Genomic DNA, 19,899 nt, shown 5'->3' on the forward strand with positions numbered 1-19,899 from the left:
TCCTTCTCTCTTTCTTAAAGGCAAGAGACTTGCAGCCTACACCAGACTGATTGATTTTTGTAGGTCTGTGTTAGGCGTGACCTTTTGATCTAACAAATTATGTGTATAATATAGTTACTTATAGGGATTTCAACCAGACTTCATCCATTAGTATGTGTTTGGTGTCATTCACATTTTTATTTCACCCACTCCAGCATGCATTAAAGGACAATGTATCGGCCCTCTTCGGCCATTAGCTGACTTAACTACGAGCTGTGGCATGCCGCCCTTTTATAATGAACACATCCACGCACAAAGTAGTTACTATTGGCTTTGCCTGGTCCTATTGCCAGTGGTTGTTTCTCTTGACAATTTCAAGTCTGTTACGCTTTTTTTTTATACTAGAGCAGGACTACTTATGGAGGCTTTGATTAGAGTTTTTCTTTTAATCAATGATAGCAAGCCTTAAAATACTCCTCAAATTACAACAGTGACCGTTGTAAACCCTCAGTTTCTTTGTGTGTCCTTCGAGTTACAAGCTCTGGTTACATAGATCCCAGTAAGTCTTGAGAGTGGAAGCTACCTCTCTGATTACACGTCTCAGTAACATCAAAGCAGTGTTTTTCTTTAGGTTGCACAGCTCTTGGTTAAGTGTGAGACAGCAGAGCTAGCCTTCATATTACACAACTCTCTGTAGTGTCTACATCTGGAGCTATTCTTTGGGTTACATAGCTGAGACGTCGGAGCATTTCCATTGGTTACAAACGACACAGAAAAGACTACCTTTCCTGTAGTTACACAGCTCTCGATTACACCGAACAGAAAGCATAACCCTTGCATTCCACAGATTTCAACTTGCACTAAAAAGGTTCGTTTCAAGCGCGTAAACGCGTCTGCCTCCACCCCTTCGCTACGATCTTTCTTAGCGGGTGGGGGACCCTCCCCTTGCACAGCCTTAGGGGTCTCGAGAGGGTTCATTGAGGGCTTCATCCATTTGGCGCACTCCTGCGCGATCTGCGATGAGAGGCGCTGCTCAAGAGGTTCCATGGCCTGGTTCACGGCCCTGTATATGGAATCATCAACCGCCTCGTAGAAGTCATCATCCCAGGGCAGATAGAACAAATCATCACCCCCCACGGTACTGATCCTGGTCCTGGGTCTGCATTATTTTACGAACTCTCAGCGACCAGCAGGCAGTCCCTCAAAATGCCAAGAACGCTGGCGTTATGGGCCACGCACAGAGCGCGTAAAGTTGACGCTGGGAGGGAGCCCAGGCTAATATGGGTGAACCAGAGGCTCACAATGAACGGGCAGCGCTCTGGAGACACTTATGCCCTGTATGGGGCGTAACAAATTGAAGTGGCTTGCAGACCCCACAGCGCAGGGCGTAACTCGGGAGGCCGTGTTTGCAAGGCTCCTCACCGGGCAGCTCTCGTCAGCACTTATGCTTAGTGCTGGCGAGTGCCGCCCAGGAAAGACTCACACAGCGCCCCTACGCGGTCTGAAGATCCCACCGCAATCAGGGAAAATGCAGCGTAAGGTACGCGAGAGCGTTCCACGGCCAGGGGATCTGAAAGGCAACACCTATTAAGCACCAATGCACGAACGATCCCCCAAACTGTACAAAAAAACGACAATACAATCACCCGCAAGCAGAGAGTAAAGAAAAAAGTGACTTATCTTGCTGCTGAGCAGCGAAGAAAGAGGAAGCACTGAGGAGGGACGTAGTGGAGGCTGGTTAATAGACAGCGTTGATGGGCTATTATGACTTTGTTTGTTCTACTCCCAAGTGTTCATGGGAGTAGTAGTTTTTTGATGGTTCTGAAATTTGCTGCTGTAAAAAAATAAAGCGGAGGAAGAAGACATAATCTGAGCCTCCGGTCCTGACATAGAATTCCTGAGACAGAGCTGTAACTTGGATTAGACAGCAGTCTGTTACATCGCTTGAACCACCGCCATGTGTAGCATGGGTATTTTTTGCTACAGAGCTTTCGTCAAGGCCTTAAGCAGCGCAACTACGCCTCAGATTAGACAATTCCCAGTAGGGAGATACGGAAGCTCTCCATCGGTTATGTAGATTTCAGCAGCACCTAAGATAGTATAGCTTCATCTTGATTTACACAACGTTGGTTAGAAGTTTGACAGCAGAGTATTATTCCCTCACTTCAGTAACACCTGCAATAGCATACATTTCCATCCTATTATTGCTCTCTTAGAAGAGGTAATGCTTACGTTAAACACTTGTAACCCCAAGCTATCTTTTGTATGCAACGCTTGAGCTTGTTTTCCAACATCTTACAAAGCCCTCGGGTGGGAGACAGTAGCTGTATCTCTTATTCTACAAAGCTGTCCGTAATGCGCTGAGATACAATAACTTTAACCAGGTTGGCGCAGCTCTTGGTAATGCTTTCAAATCAGTGAACCTAGCTTTTGGCTTACTTAGCAAGGTCATCATCTGAAAGATCAATTTGCCATTTTTCAAATGCAGCCCAAGATTAGACCTGTTGATTTCATTAGGGCATGTATTGAGATATTTCTGCTTTGTTAATTAATTACCCATGAGATTTTATGTTTTTCCACTTACTCTCTGCTCGGTTGTGCCAGGTGAAACGGAGGGCGTGTACTGAGATCAACATTGAGTTGCAGAGATTCTGCAAGAAGGTGTGGCTAGTCTGTGTCCTGTACGTCTGAGACTAATGTTGTGCCGCAGGACAGTATTGTGCTGCTTGTCAGTCCTGGGATGCTGCAGTTCAGTGCTGGGGTGCTGCCCATCTGCATCTAGGGGCTGCGCATCAGTATTGGTTGCATCAGGAAGTGTTGCACTCTAGGACCACCTCTGATCTGCTCTAATCTCTACTCTCCTTGCCCTGAATACACAGACAGCGAAGTGAAAATTATGATGCTGAAGATTATCTCCATGGGGGATTCAATGTCACTAAACATTTAATCCTCCGGGCCCTTGAGATTGTGATCTCTGCATTGCGCGATCATAAATAGACCAGTTAATTCCATCCCTGCGGACGCCCTGCAACGGCAAGAGTCTGAACGAGCAGGCGGAGAGCTTTATTCGGCGAGGAATATTTGCAAGTACAGGTCGCTGCAGTTTAGGATGGCGGGGTATTGGAAGAGCCGTGTTCGGTCGCAGTCCTGGAATTGCATAGGTGGTTGGGGGTTGGCGATTGCAGGGCAGCGACAGAGCTGTGCTGGTGTGAGTATGTAGCATTGAGGGTGTCGCAGTGGAGTCGATTGGAAAACTGTTCACAACTTAGTTCTGGAGTCGCATGGGCTCAGTGTCCTCATTTAGGTGCAGTGGCAAAACTGGCTTTGGGGTGACAGTACTCCAGTAGTGAAGCGTGACTGGGAACTCTGCCTGGGTTTGGACAGCACAGCTGTCAAGCCTTTAGCTTACAAAATACTTAGAGTGACTGAGCTTTGGGTCCACCCTTTTCAACCATTCGCTTTCACTTGACGTTTAATTAAAAATTCTATTTAGAAAAGCTCTGCCTACTCCCCATGGACCTGCCGGCCGATTCCCAAAGGGCAAGGTGTCACAAATGGACCTTTCTCCCCACTCGAAATCAGCTACCTCCCCACCTTGGGAGTTTGTACCTTAGCAATGGCTGGCGACCTGATTAACGGTCGCAAACCATTGATCTGTGTGGTACCAAATCACAGCTCCGAAGAGATGCCCAAAGCACTCCTTTTGAACTACGATTCGATAACGCTTTCTAAACCCATTTTAGGAATCGGTTAGATTTTACTCACTCCGAAAATAGGTTTAGTGCGTGAAAATTAACTCTTTAGACGTTACAAATCCTTTGATTTAGTAAATAGGAAATACTACTTCAACGCTACAAAATGTGGAACATCTGGCCCAGTGGCTGTAGCACAAGTCTTTCACATCCTCATTTCTCTCCCTAGGCCAGAGACGACCTCTGTCGAGTTTGTGTCCTGTAATCTAACGATGAAACTCGCTGACTGAGCTAATTTAACTTTAAAAAACGGAAGCCATTCTTCCCCTTTTTGGGAAAAACATTTTGCACAGTAGCTGGTATTCTGTGTTTTTTTCCCCCACGAGACAGTGTCATAGAGGTGTCTGTAGGGTTTGTTTTTTTAGGCTCCTTAAGTGTCGTGCCATTTCTTAAATTGCATTAATCGTACAATTGAAGGATTCCTTGCTAGCTAAGCAGACAGAATCGGTTGGTTTTATTTGTGCTGTGTGTCATGCATAAGAGGATTTCCTCTGCCCTAGGTAGCATAATGTGAGTTTTTTTTTTTGCTTAAACTGTTTCAGGTGTGAGTGAAATCCCTGTCTCATTGTCCTGTGCATGGCTACGGTGAAGATTGCCTTTTCTTGTTTTTTCTGCCCTGCGCCAAGCTGGAGTGAGCAATGTATTTATCCGGATGGCATTGCTTGGTGCCAGGCTGAATTGAGGGAGGTTTCATCCTGTATTGTATACCTGTCGTGTCTCCCTCTTTCTTTGCTTGGATGGACAGTGGAATGTCTCTTCTGGATTCACCGTCTAGCGCCTCGTGCCACGTTACTGCATAGAGTACATATGTGTATATTGCGATCGCAGTACACAGTCTTTGGCTGAAATGATTGGTTTCTAGACCTGTTCTTTTGCCTGTGTTAGTCAGCCATGCAGGATGTTTTCTCCTGCCTCATTGGCTTTAAGTTTCATTGCCTTTCTTTCCCACTGCCTTGTCTAATGTAACTATTCAGGCTGGTGTTCTTGCCCGGGGTCAGGCTGGAGGAAAGGCGGTCTGTATGCTGGTGTCCTTGCCGTTTACTAGGCTGGTGTGGGGAATTGATCTATCCATCTCATTTTCCATCACTAGTCTGGTAGTTAACTAGTCTCCTTGCACGTCCCTTTGCCAGGCTCATGTGAGAGGTGTGTAATCTCTTGATACTGCCTCGTGCTGGGTGTATGAGCCATGTCTTTTGTATCTTTGCACTGCCTCAAGAAAGTTTGGTGAGAGCAATGCCTCTGTTCTTGGGTAATATAGGAATGTCTCCACCTTCATTCATGTGACTAAGTCTGGCAAGAGTGAGGGATAACTATAAGCTCTGTTTGGAGACTGCCCGGCAGAAACGTCACACAAGCACTGCGAAATGCACCTATTCATTTACTTACCGGGTAAAGGCTCCCTGACACCACCAAGTGATTTCACCTTCAGGCTTTTCCCTTGCATTACATTTCTAATGTTTCAAACTATGTGGTCTCTATGACAAAGTGGTAGGAACTTAATAGCCATTTTGACAAATTCATACTTAATTCTATGAACATACATGCTATAATACATGTTTATCAAGCTGGGAGCAGCATGTTTACAACAGATCAGCCAATGAGGAGTGCATTTCCAGTGTAACTGGAGTAGTTCAGCATCTTTGTAATGGTTTTACAGTGGTCTGATCTGGCTTGGAAATCGGGTAGATCTGCAAAAGCATTAAGAGTAGTTGTACTTTGGTCCAACTAAAAAAACACAATTGGCTACTGCTGTGAATTTTGTGCATTTCTCCACTGTTCAGGAATGTGGACGGGCGCATTGTAGCAAAGAAAGTCCGGTTGCACTCTGTTATTGCAACACGTGTGTCTGCTGCACTTCTTCTGATTTTAGTTTAGGATCATAGCTACTACCTCCGCAGTACTTTCTGTCCCAGCTTTTTGGTACATCTTAAATTCAAGTATGTGTTTTTTAGGTCTTGGCTAGACAGCGCAAGCGCTGGCTCTTCTGGACATGTTGTTTACAGCAAATGGGCTTGGAGGCTGCCTATTAGTTGGCTTCATCTCCCATCTTAATTGCTTGCATTCTGTTGGTCAGCTGTGCCATCGCCACTTTCCTTGTCTTGCCTTTGATACTCCCCTAGAGAATTGCTCAAGTACTTGTGTCTTCACACTGCGTGTACTTTTGGGAGCTATTTTGTCTTCTGCTTGACGCACTCTACAGAGTGAATCTTTTGTAGTTGACTCTGCCCTGTTTGTCTGCTCCCTTCCTCCCTCCCATTGTCACGTTTGCTTCTTTCTTCCCATCCATTTTCCATGTTGCTCCTCACTCCTTTTTTTGTGTTTGCTCCCTACCCAACATCATGAAATAAAGCTGGTCATAGTGCTTTTTTGCTTCTCGTATTCTTGCCTTCTAATGACAGGCTATGGCCAATCCGTAACTCTGTGCACCGGGCCAGCAGCTGCCCTCCGCCTTGAGTTTCAGCTGGTGTTAGAGCTCAAACAGCGAAGGAATGTGGAGCTGTCCTGAAAGCAGTAGCTGCACCCAAAGCCACCGTCTCCCTGGCCTTTTCCCTTGGCTAGTCTTCACCTTCCTCCTGGAGCTCTGTTCCCAGTCCCAATTCACTCCCATCCCAGGCGCACAATGGAGAGTAGTATCATCACCAACGAAAGTAGACTGGTGGACTGCGCTTTAATGGACAATCCAGCAGCTGCTGCCCTCGGGATGCATCTGAAGGCAAATTATTAGTAATGTTGACCAGTGGCTATTCATCAATGATCAAGGATTAGATTGACTGAGGGAGCAAACTTCTCATAGATTTGTGCAGCTGTGTCTTAAGAGAAAGGTGGTAGAGTAGAACTTTTTCTTTTCTACAGAGTGCAAGCACAGACATGTTGTAGAAGAAACCACGCCGAGTTGCAAATGTCTTGTTGTTCCAAATAGTCACATGGTCAAACTGTATTATAGAACAATTAGGCAGTGCCGGAAGGGCTGGTCTAGGCGGTCAATGTGTGGGCCAGAGTTTTGGCTGTTTGTGGGCCTGTTTTATGGTCTGCTGAGCTAATTGTTAGGGCTCATCTACAATTCGCATGTGCTGTGCTGCGAGACGTACTGTTTACAATTCAATGGATTTACAACCTGCACACTACATACCATTAGTTATGTTCATTGTCACTCTCATTTGCAATGTTTCAATTGCATAGCTTCCTTAGGCTTCCCATCCTTTGTTCTGTTAGCTCCTCTCTGGAGCATGGACCAATGATTTCTTCGTTGTCTTTGCTCATCATCGTCTTTTTGCAATGCACTATATCAATTTTATTTTATAAGTGTTTCAGTATTATTCTTGGATGTGCAATCTGCATTCCTACTTTTACAGAGACACACGGCTTCTTATTCATGTTGCTGCTTTCTCTATTGATGCTTTAGTTACTCACACCCACAACTGGACTACTCCAAGTCTCTCTGATCAACGCTACTCCGCTCCACTCGATGCAACTCTAGTTCACTCCACTCGAATCCCTTCCCCTGTTCTCTATGCCACTCTACTCTGTTGCTCCTCTCTACACCACCCCACTCTGTGCCACTCTACCCCACTGTATGCAACTCTGCTCTATGCTACTCTACGCTGCTCTACTCCAATCCACTGTTACTCTTGTCATGTGTTCCATACAACGCCTATTGTGTTTTCCCTATGTTATCCTCCCTGTACACGACACAGGCCGCATTAGCTTTGCCTACTTTACTACATAATCATGTTTGCTTTGTGCCACATTATGTTTTCATACAAAACCTGAAGTTGTTTTCTAGTTCTGTTCTTTCCTGGGATTTAGTCTGAACAGCAGACAAGGTCGAACAACAATATCCCTTGTTATTATGTTCTGGTCAGGCACTCGCACCTAGACACAACACCGAAATGCAGCATTTGTTTATGAACATGTGAACCTTATCATATAGGTGTGCACACCACTGTAACACAGAGAGAGAGATCGATTTTTACTGAGAGAAGATCACAGCTGTATCTGAAATGTAATACATTCATCTGTGTATGCTAAGGTACGGGGTACGCTGCTAAAACCAGAGATCTTTGCTCCATAATCAGTTTTGCTTCTGTAGAAGGGGAGGAGTGTTAGGCTGTACTGTCTTATTATTTGACGTGGCTTTTCATAATATATGGTTTATTGGCAATGCTTATGGTATTTTTGCTAGGCAGTTGTTTTTTAATTGTGGCACGTATACTGCATTTCAGAGCACGATAGTTGAAATAAACATTTCAAGCTTCCTTTCTATCTCTTTCATATCTTTATAAGTATGTGAGCGAAAGGGAGTGTCCAGTCAGTGTGATTCCCTAAGAGGCTCAGGAGGGTTGTGTTCTGGGGTGTCAATTCCCTTGTTCCTCTGGTTTTGAGTTGGAGGGCTAGTGAGACAATGTAGCTAGTCGTACTCTCGCTCATGGAACTGAGGTGGTATGGGCCCCAACTACTGATGTTCTATGGTCCCCAGCATAGTTCTGTTCCTGAGCAGAATCCCTGCAACACTCTATGCCACTTTACTGTACCCAACTCTAATATATGCTACTCCACTCTAGGCCACATCACTCCATGTTACTGTACACAAATTTGCTCTACTCTATACCACACCCTATGCCACTCCACTCTATGCCACTCTAGTTCACTGTCCTCTAGGCAACTCTCCTCTACACCACCCTACTCTATTAAATGCCACTATCTTTTAGCTATGATTTCCTACATAACTATAAGAAACTTTGGCAAAACCAATAGTTCTCCCATAGGCGAGACCTATTGGATTTGCCAATGCTTGTTGAAGAGCGGCACCTTGGTTAAAGGCAGGCTCTTTCCCTTGAAGAGGATAGACTTTATTGACCAGTTAAACTGGAGTTTAATTTTTTCACAGATGGGGGGGGGGGGGTTAGGAGCCAACCTTTCTTGCATTAGCAGATGCATTGGATGAGTTAGTTTGTGAAAAAGGAAGTCTAGTATTGGTGACATCTGCACAGTTAAGGCGCAACTTCATGATTCCTCCCTCTGCAGTAGCATGATTTTCTTTAAGGAAGAAAGCGATACTGAGCGTGACAGCAACTTTTATTGGGAAAAGGAACTATTAATCACAAACGTAGTATTTGTACAAAGGTTAATATTCAAACCTAAGATTAGGTGTATTACTAAAACACAGATTGTTCTTAGTTGTATTATTATTATTTTATCTGTACAACATGACTGATGGAAGGGAGCTAGAGGGCATTAGGTTAGGTAACATTTTCAGAAGATGTTTGAGGCACAGGATTAGCACTCCTGCCTTGTTATGTTTGCCTGGATGTCCTGTTCAATATAAGGCTACTCCTACGCACCCAAGTTTCTAAGACACTGGCATAGTGGGCATCTGATTCTGATAACCTAAATTTGCCCAGGCAGGCTTGCATGTCATCTGAGTTGGATCAAAATTACACTTGGTGATCTTGTAGCAGGTCTGCTAGAGTTCTCACCTAGGTTTGAAAGAGTGGAGAGACAAATGCATAGACTCCGCAGGAGAAAAACAGTCACTAGTTTCACCCACTGTTCTTTGTTCATTGGGATTAAGTAGAACCAATTCTGAGCCTACCTTTAGAAGACCACCAAATCCAGACATTATGCATGGCTACCATTGTATACTGTATAAAAGTTGTAGAAAATTGTAAAACGTTGACATGGACAGAGAGATGGTAAAATCACCTGTATCAAAAGTGGCAGAAATTATGAGAAGGAGGAGCATGTAGCAAAAGAGACAGAATTATAAATGGCTAATTTTGATCCATACCAGGATTAGTCGCTCAACAATGATGAGGTTATCACCCAAACATTCATGTTGAGGGCTGACTGCAATCAGTAAGTGAGCTACTTGGAGGACACCGTACAGTAGTAATCCGCAAGTTGTTTTCTTGTCCCATTCAAATAACCACATAAAATTTCTTTTTTTTAAACCTCTTAATACTTACCTTCCACTTGTGCTGTTCCCTACTTCCACAGCAGCTCCATGCACTCATAGCACTCATTCTGCATTCTTTCCATGCAGTGCTTATGTTTTGAAAGACATTTTCATGTTTTGGTAACACAAGTCCATAACTTGAGCTGACAGTCGGTTTGCCATTGAGATTTAAAGCTACCCATGCACCATAAGTATCGTTTATGTATCCAGTATCAATGTGCAGTTATCTCGGCTGTCCTTCAGTTTTGACACATGGATGCTTAGTCTTAATTGGGACAGAAGAAAGCACCCATGTAATTACTTAGACGATCAAATATTTTAAGGTACAGTTGTATCCCATAAGTAGAGCAATACATTTTCTGTTTTATGCAAAACTTTATTGCAGTTTTCATTCTAATTTGTGATTCTTCATTGTAATCCTGTCTTCAACTTGTTTTTTTTAGCAGTTTTCCTTTATCCAGACACTCCAGTTCCTTCCAGCACATAACGCCAGGCTCCCGTCTAAACCATCACTATGGAGTGATCTGTTATTGCTATCCCTTCCCTCTTGAGCATTATCTTACCTCTGTAATACCCCTGTGGGTCACGCTAAACTGCCTTACAGGAAAGTTATATGCCGAACCAAAGGGAAGATTCCAAACCCCCCCCCCCCTTCCCCACGGTATTAAAATATGTATTGCACATGGGTCCAAGAGATAATTGCTCCCTTTCTTGCTGTATTACTGCATCTACCTACATGGTCCATCATGCGTTTGGCTAATTGCATTTAATTCACAAACTAAAGGAAAATTACCTGTATGCTGTCATGCTGACCTATTGATTGGACTACAGCATTTCCAGAACGCCACAACGCTTATCTTTGATTTCAGAAAAGGCAACCTATCCCTTTTCACCTCAGAAAGCCTCACTAGGCCCTTGGTGACCCAGAGTCAACTCTAAGGTTATCTGCACGTTCAACATCCCTGGCACATCTACCTCCAGGAAAAGGTTAAGCACTGCCAGCCCTCCCTATGGTTGGCTCTTGGGTATCTTCTAGAGCGCCCTGGAACAAGAGCAAAGGCAGAGAGGACAAACTATTTCCTGAGTTCTCCCCTGTCTCCCAAAATTCCCCCTAAAACTCCCTACCCCCCAGCATTTGCACCAACTCTGCTGCATGAAATTCAGGGTGAGTTTGAAAACTCTTCTCTTTTGAGGTATTCTGGACTAGGTGGTTCAAGCATCAAATGACCTGTTCCAGACGGGTCTCTTTTGTAAGCTCCACCAGAGAAGTTCAGTATCATATATGCTTGCCCCAACTAACATCATACAATTTGCAAAGTGGATTATTTCAAAATATGTACATTATATCTATCCTCTGTATCCATGAAGTAAATGTCCTTAAAGTGCAAGCAGGATCTATGTAACCATGAGCTGCCACTACACATCACTTTGCCTTAGTGGAGTAGTTGCATGCAGCAGTGAGTTTATGTTTTTTTTTTAAATAATAAATAGATTTGAGCAAGTAGTATGTTGTTTACTCGTTGCATCTGTGTATTTGAACTATATTCTTGACAGTAACAGGATATCTTAAAAATACTGGACATTCTACGTCCTCCTGAAGGTACTTTTGAGGTTGAGGCTGCAGGCAGCACACATGTCCTTGACTTGGCAACGACCTTTTGTACCTAAATTCCAGTTTTTTTAAACTCTCTAAAAAGGAACGTTAAGCCTACCCATTACTTACCATTTGCTTGCATCCTTGTCACTCTTCTTTGCTGCCTTCTAATCCGTCAGCACTTGCAAGGCATCACCTACCGCGCAACGTCCTTGGGGTTGTGTGGAGCATGGATGAAGCACAGATTGATTTAACTTCGTGTTCATCCACTGCTGCCGCTGTAAATTTAGGTACTATTTTATTTATTTTTTTTGCATTTTTATATAGCGTGAACTCGATCTGAATGAAAAGTATTGGACACTTTACATGAGCACCAGTTACGTTACACAAGTTCCCCTTCATTTCTTTATGGCGGGAGATTAAGTGATTTCCGCAGAATCACAGGATGTTGCGGCGGCGCCACTTGTTTTTTCAGCCGAAGACCTCCATTGTTGCAGTGTTTAAGCCATTAATGCACCACTGTGGGTGGGCTTTAGGCAGTGCTGTTTTCAGTCAGCAGTAGTAAACACGCTACCTGTGTACTTTCACTGTTCCCATTGTAAATCCTGTCCTGGAGACTGCACTGCACTGACTGAAAAACAACTGGGTTGCTGGCAGGCACCATGTTGATGGGACCAGCTGCTTCTTTGTGACTTGGTCATTTCATACAGCAAAAACTCTTATAAAAAAAAAAATGCTTCTAATTTGCATTTTCCATGATGACCGCTGCTGTTTTGTAAACTACCCCACTCCACTACAATCGACCCAACTCCACTACAATCTACCTCCCTCTACTTCAGTCTACCCCACCCAATCCACCTCACTCCACCCTACACTAATCTACTCCGCTTCACTCTATTCCACTCCGCCCTACCCAATTTACCACACTGCAGTCTACCCCACTCCACTACAATCCTATCCGATTTCACCCTATTTAATCCCACCCATCCCCTCTCTTTCCCACTCTCCCGCACTCCCCAACTGTCCCCAATCTACCCCATTTTACTCTACACCAATCTGACCCACTGCACTCTGTCCCAATCGACTCCACTCAAGTCTACCTCAACCTACCCCTCTCAATCCTACAGCTCTTCAGTTGACCCCACTCAAATCTACCTTGCATACCTCAGTCTACCCCACTCTCGCCCTGTTTACCCCACTGGTTTGCATAAACATGTAAACACTACAGTGCAAAAAGATAAGATGAAAGTAATAATTCTAAGGAGCATTATAAAAAGGTAGATTACTTTTTAGAAAATGCTAGTGGTAAAAACCGAGCAACATTACAAATATCTTTGGTTTGTCCTACTTATAAATACAAAAGTTGTCTAATCAAAGAGGTCTGGCTTGCATGTTGTGCCCTGACTAAACAAATTAAAGTCCGCTGCAATAAAATAAAATAGTTTTCTGTAGTCATTGCATTGATGACATAAAGAATGTAATGTGTAGTAATCTATAATACTTTTGAATTGTTAAATACTCTGTCGGTAAAGTACCTCACTAGGAAGTTGAATAATACACCAAACGGTCAATAGCCTGAGGTAAGCGAAAAATACTCTTCTGGGTGAAGATAAAGCCCACTCATTTTATATTTCGAAGAAATAGTAACCACTCCATATTTTAAAGAATGGGTATCAACAGGTCAGCGAACAGTTTGTACTGTCAAACCAGACCTAAATATTCGGTCCCGTGTTTCGTGGGCTCTCTTGGTTAGACTACACCTCCTTTTATGATTTGTCATACACTACCGGAAGCTCAACAGATCCCTGGGCAGGAGGTTGTTCACACATAGCATTATGAAAAGCCCTCTTAATTCATGATCAGTTGACCAGGTTACTGCACCTTGTCAACTGATCATGAATTAAGTGGATGTCCGTGAAGCTATTTTAGGAGTAGAAAATCGGAAAAATATGAAACAGTAAAGAAGACACCATGTCTTCTGAATAAAAGTACGAGAAACACATTTTTGAAACTAAAATCCTTTTAAGAGAAGCTTCAGCAATAGAGCAAATACCCACAAACTGCTGCAACTCCATTTAACTTTCATTATCGGCGCCGCCAATCCGGGAAGCTTAAATATATATATTTTTTTTGTGAGAGTAAATAGTTTTCCTTAGCTCTCGGTATATCATCCAGAAAGCTAATGGAAGCTTAAAGTGCTCGGAGCCAGTTCAAGTCGCAGAGCTGTGACGTGTTTGGAGCTGCGCAGGCTAGTGGCTCAAAAAGCTTTCAGTGGCTAAAAAAAATGGGGGGAGGGGAGGGAGTGGATCTTGTCCCTGTGGGCAGCTGCAGAAGGTGTAGCAAGCTATGGCCCAGAGTGATACTGAAGGTTAGCATACCCCCACCCCCATTATAACACTAATCATCGATTCCATCATTGGTTCAATTGACTCATTCGAGCCTACAACTTCCAGGATTCACCATGGTCTTCAGTGGAAGGCCAGCACTCAAAACGTGGCATGCGGGTGATGTGGAGTCATATGGTCACGCTTCCCCTTGGCAGACTTTAAGCGTTATATGGTTCAAGTGCACAACATTTTAACAATTGGGTTTCCAATACCTTCAAAGAAAGGAATAACTGAATAAGCAAGGAAGGAGTTGGTTGTAAGAAACATATTCACTGCTCAAAGATAGGCGTATGCTTGGTATTAAACATGCTGGTCTAATATTCCTGTGTATAAAAAGTAGCCCACTACGATGTCCTACGTAAAGCGGGCCAACCTGTGGTGCACTTGCGCACACCTGCACGCTTCTCGGGTTAACTCTGGGTAAGTTCGTCCTCCGCAGCATGCCGCGGGTAAACTGTTGTGTGTCAGCACACCAAAACAAGCTTTATGCCAAAGTGTATTTAAAGTGCACTTGCAGAAACGGTTACTGTAGCAATGAATGGATAGGCGAACCAGGATCCCTAAAGCAACACACTGGAATGCGTGCTTAACCGAGCTACAGCAACACACAGGCGGGGACCCGGGGGCTCCCCTGCCTGCAGAATGCACAGGTAACTGACCTATACAGACGTGCCACTCGTGTATATTCCATTTTACCATGCTAGCAAATATATGTCCGTCATGATTCACACAGGCTCATGCAACACAATTGGGAGGCAGTGGCAAATGCATCAACAGGGCAGCACCACACAAATTGGTGGAGGGGGATACGGGAAGGTCCATGTTGTTTATGGTTTATTGTTACCTTTGTAATGCTTGTTGGAATTGTAAGAACTCAGAAATAAGCTGAAGTTGGCCATACCTATGCCTACAAGCACTGAGCTGTGTATGTTACATAATGTGAAATAACGACTAATGGTTACGCAAACAAATGTTCTTAACTTCGTAGTTGATACTGTGGCAACTTAGACCCAGTTACAGAGACTAGGTTGATAACTTTCATGCCAATATTGCACGGATGTTCTGTTCAGATATTAACAGGATTTTATCTGTACCTGTTGTCAATGAGACATCATGTATACATGTAACAACAGATAAAAGTGTACAAACTTAATAAATGATATAAAAAAAAATATGAATGGATAGGCAAACCAGTATTTTAAACAAGTATCTCGCTAATTTAACGGTGCAGCTGTTGATCTTAGTGTGGCATTCTCTGGAGCCGGCATAGCTGCCTAAAAACATGAGGGTGTTAAGATAAAGCATTGTAGCCTAGGGACCAGCGCATAATCTTCCCTTACTATGAGCAAGCGCTGGCTCAACTGCTTTCCGTTGGGCGGACACCTACCTGATTTTTGTGCAATAGGGTGAATCCAGGGTTTCCTTTAATGAGACCTCAAAGTAACCCGCAGCACCATGGTGCAGGCATCCTGCATGGGTGCTATTATCAGACCTCGCTTAGGTACTCTGCCCTAGTTAGTTGACCATCCTTTGGCAAATAACCCAGACCATTCTCGGAGTATCCCTGTCTCGCCACCGCACCATCTTGTAGCGCCCTGAACGTCTCAGGATCGTTTAACAGACACGATAATGAGAACGCAACCACTTGTGAAGGTTTAGTTATTTTAATGAAGGCAAAAATAATACAAGGAATAAACAAAGGTTATAGTCACTGGAATCCTCCAGGCTAAGTACGTTACCAGCCCACAGCACGGATGGTCCTAACCGTCCTCTGCATATACGCCGATCCCGGCGTATGCCAACAGAGGGCAGAAATGAAATGGCCAACAATGCCAATCGGTAGGCTGTGAGGGGCACGAAGAGTGTTGGGGTGAATCGAGGAGTCAGGGAAACACCCAGCCGGGGTCTCTACCTGAAGGGAGCAGCCGCTCAACCTCTTCCTCAGACTGCACCGGGACGCGGAGTCACCTCCTGGTGATGCGTCACCGATACCCCAATCACAAGCAAAGAAGACTGAACCGAGAGCAGCCGCTCGATCGATCCCGTGGACTTCCGAGTCTGTAACGCGGCAAACACCTCCTGGTGTGCGTTACAGCTGGCAGTCCCTGTATCTCTGGTCGGGCTGGGAGTTACGACTCCAACCAGCAAAAGCGCCACTGCGCTTTGACTCAGCCGAGTCAAAAAGCGAAGCTCAATGGTTATCCGGTAGAGCTTCCGGGTCCTTCACAGGTGACGATGGGGCAAGACACGGCCCAGGGAGTAACGACTCGACCTACCTCCGTTCTTGCCTTACTGGAGCACCACTCCGGAACACTGCTCTTCACTAAGCAGGTACGTCGGTGTAAACACACTATCCGACAGCGTTGTACCTCCCGGTTCCTCCCTTTATAGGGCGTGTTTTCCTTGAGTTATGTAACAGCTCTCCTGTTTACATAAGGGCGTGTTTTCCTTGAGTTATGTAACAGCTCTCCTGTTTACATAAGGGCGTGTTTTCCTTGAGTTATGTAACAGCTCTCCTGTTTACATAAGGGCGTGTTTTCCTTGAGTTATGTAACAGCTCTCCTGTTTACATAACCTCTCAACCGCTAAGCATCCTGGGAGATGTAGTCCGTTTTCGCTGGTTACCGTTTTCCTCCCCTCGCATGACAGGAATTCTTAACAGTACATCCTCCCTCTCAGCGGCTCCCCACGGGTCCAGCGCTGGCAGGAAAACGCCGATGGAACAAGGAGACCAAGCGCGGAGCATGAACCCCTTCAGCCGGTTCCCATGACTGCTCCTCCGGGCCATAGCCTTTCCACGCAACCAGGTACCACAGCTTCCCCCTGCGCCATTTGGACGCCCGTATGCCCGACACTTCATACTCCACCTCCGACTCCACGCATACCGGCCTAGGTGTCCCAGACGGCTTGGAGGGTGCTGGTTTGAGCAATGATACATGAAAGACAGGGTGTATCCGCAATGACTGGGGCAAGCACACCTTCACGTTCACGGGACCCATACACTTGGTAATTCAATAGGGGCCCATGTACTTGGGATGGAACACACTGTTCTTTCGAAACCTCATGTTTCTTGTGGATATCCAGACGTAGTCTCCAGTGCGGTACAGTGGCCCGGGCCTTCTCTTCCTGTCTGCCGCAGCCTTGTATCTTCTCTTGGCCTCTATTAGGACAGCCCTTGAGCGCATCAACGTGTCTTTTATGTGTGCCACCCTGTCCGCTGTGGCGGGAATCCTGTCCTCTCTGAACGGATGTAGAAATGGCAAGAACCTGGGATGTTGGCCATAGTTGCTATAGAACGGAGATGACTGTGTGGAGCTGTGAGTGGCGTTGTTATAGGCTATCTCTGCAACCCATAGCAAGTCGACCCATTCTTCCCTGCCCTGGTCCACAAAACATCGCAGGTACTGTTTGAGCGTTTGGTTCAGGCGCTCGGTTTGGCCGTCCGTTTGAGGGTGGTAGCTGGTGGACAGGGCGGTCTTAACATGCAGCGCAGTGCACCAAGTCTTCCAGAATTGCGCAGTAAACTGCGACCCCCGGTCCGACACGATCACCCCAGGTAATCCATGCAGTCGTACCACATTCTTTAGGAGTAGTGACGCCAATTCCCCGGCCGTAGGGACTCTCTTGCAGGGAATGAAGTGCCCCATTTTCGTCAAGTAGTCCACCACCACCAGTATTGCCGTCATCCCCTGGTCTACCGGTAGGCCCACCACGAAGTCCAGTGATATGCTATCCCATGGTCTATCCGGGGTCGGAAGTGGATGTAAGAGCCCTTGGGTTCGGCCATGGTCGGCCTTCATGGTAGCACACGTAGGACACTCCTGTCCCCACCTCCTGACATCCACTCTCATGGTTGGCCACCAGAAATGCCGTCCCATGCTAGCCACTGTTTTTTCAAAGCCCAAATGACCTGCGCATGGAGAGTCATGGCACCAGATGAATGCTTGTTTCCTTAGCCTAGGCGTGGGTATCAATAGGCACCTGCCCTTCAGGGGTATCCCGTCCTTCAGCTGCCATTCTCTGTGACTGAGGAGCCACCTCCGCCATGCGAATGACCTGATCCCTCTCTTTATTCCCCTCAGGAAAGTATCCGGTTGGATAACCCCCAATACCATCCTCGGGGAAATGATGGAATGCTCGGTCGCAGGCAATGGTTCCTTAACTGCAGATTGACGGGACAGGGCGTCCGCCTTCCGGATTTCCGTCCCCGGCCGATATGTGATGCGGAAGTTGAACCCCGCAAAGAAGATCATCCACCGCAGCTGTCTGGGAGAAAGGTGTCTTGTGGCCGTCATGAACTGTAGGTTCCGATGGTCCGTGTACACCGATACCACATGTCTTGCCCCCATCAACCAATGCCTCCATTCGGTGAAGGCGTCCTTGATTGCGAGAAGCTCCTTCTCCGCAATATGGTAGTTGCGTTCGGCGTCGTTGAGTTTGCGGGACATGTACGCAACGGGATGAAGCACCCCTGTGTCGTGGTTGCGTTGGGACAAGATAGCCCCCAGCGCCACATCCGATGCGTCCGCTTCCACCACGTAGGGGAGATCCGGATCGGGGTGAGCCAACACCGGCGCCTTACCAAAGGCGCTTTTCAGGGCCTCAAAGGCTGTGTTCGCTTCAGGGGACCAGACAAACTCCTTGGACTTCCTCAGTAGCTGTGTGATTGGGGCCACCAATCCTGAAAATCCATCTATAACCCGCCTGTAAAAGTTGGCGAAGCCAATGAAACTTTGGACGTCCTTCACGCTTTGGGGCACCGGCCATTCTTTCACCGCCTTGATCTTTCGTTCTGCCATCTCCTGTCCCTCTGGACTCAGCATCACTCCGAGGAATTCCACGGATGTGACGTGGAAGTCACACTTGCTGAGTTTACAAAACAGCATGTTTTCCCTCAGCTTTTGGAGCACAGCTTTGACGTGGTGTACGTGCTCCTCCACACTGGACGAATATATGAGGATGTCGTCGATATATACGACCACGTAGATATCCAACTCCTCTCTGAATACCTCATTCAAAAAGTACTGAAAGGCTGCCGGGGCGTTGCACAGACCGAACGGCATGACGAGGTACTCAAAAAGGCCGAACCTGGTCTTAAAGGCAGTCTTCCACTCGTCTCCGTCCCTCATGCGCACCAGATGGTATGCCCCTTTCAAATCCAACTTGGTGTAGATACGAGCTTTCTTGACCTGTTCCAGAAGTACACTGATGAGAGGCAAGGGGTACCGATTCTTTACGGTTATCGCATTCAATGCCCTAAAGTCCACACAGGCTCTCAGCTCCCCATTAGCCTTTGGGATGAAGAAGAGTGGCGAGGCGGCCGGAGACTTGGACGGGCGGATGAATCCTAGCTTGAGGAGTTTATCCAGGTACCCCCGGAGATGCACGTTTTCAGGCTCCGTCAGGGCATACAGCCTGCCGCTGGGAACGCTGGCCCCTGGCACCAGGTCGATCTGGCAGTCAAACTGTCTATGTGGTGGTAGCACTTCCGCCTTCACCTCATCAAATACATCCTCAAAACTGTGATAAGCCTGGGGGAGAGCCACATCTTTTTCTGCCGCTGTAGCCACCGTCTGACTCCCGCTCTCATCTGCGTCAAGGGATTCCGTTCTTTTTTTTTTTTTTTTTTGAAACCGTTTATTACAATCTCAAATAATTACAAGTATGGGCCTACAACCTTCTGGCCGGACGCTAGAGTAGCAGTAGCATATGACATACATACAGAAAAATCTCTTGGCGGTGCGAAAAGAGTAAATCAGGAGATATCAGCAGTGCAGGCCACATAACTCCGAACCAACAATACGGTTTCCTTTTGTCAAAACACAACAACACAAAAACAACCACACCCGCAAGGCAACCCGCAATCCCAAGTGACAGCACGCGCTCCTTAAGTGGGGGACCCCAACCAATCGCCAAACTCTGAAGAGGGGAATGAGAACAGATCAGGGACTGGGGAACCACGTGCCCATGGCTGGGGGAGGGGGTCGGCTAGGGGGACGGAGCTGGTGAAGCAGCCGGCAGCAGCGGCGGCTCGCAAATACCCCCGCGATAGGCGTTCCAGGGGCCCAGATTTTCACCCACGCCCCAGGCTTACCCCTCGCAACATACACCACCTTTTCACGAAACATACACCAATCCATGTGTTCTTTCCAGGCCGACACCGCCGGAGGCCTCTGGGATCCCCACAATTGAGCAATGTCACGCTTAGCGATCATGTATCCCAGAGTCACC

At 46.1% G+C, this 19,899-nt stretch overlaps 1 protein-coding gene across 2 annotated transcripts in view; it reads left to right on the forward strand.

Annotated features, from left to right (window-relative positions):
* CNNM4 (cyclin and CBS domain divalent metal cation transport mediator 4) overlaps nucleotides 1–19,899 on the forward strand; it is a 349,407-nt gene that overhangs the window by 42,105 nt on the left and 287,403 nt on the right. The window lies entirely within an intron of this gene.

This window comes from Triturus cristatus, chromosome 11, assembly GCF_964204655.1.
Source record: "Triturus cristatus chromosome 11, aTriCri1.1, whole genome shotgun sequence".
NCBI classification, from domain to species: domain Eukaryota; kingdom Metazoa; phylum Chordata; class Amphibia; order Caudata; family Salamandridae; genus Triturus; species Triturus cristatus.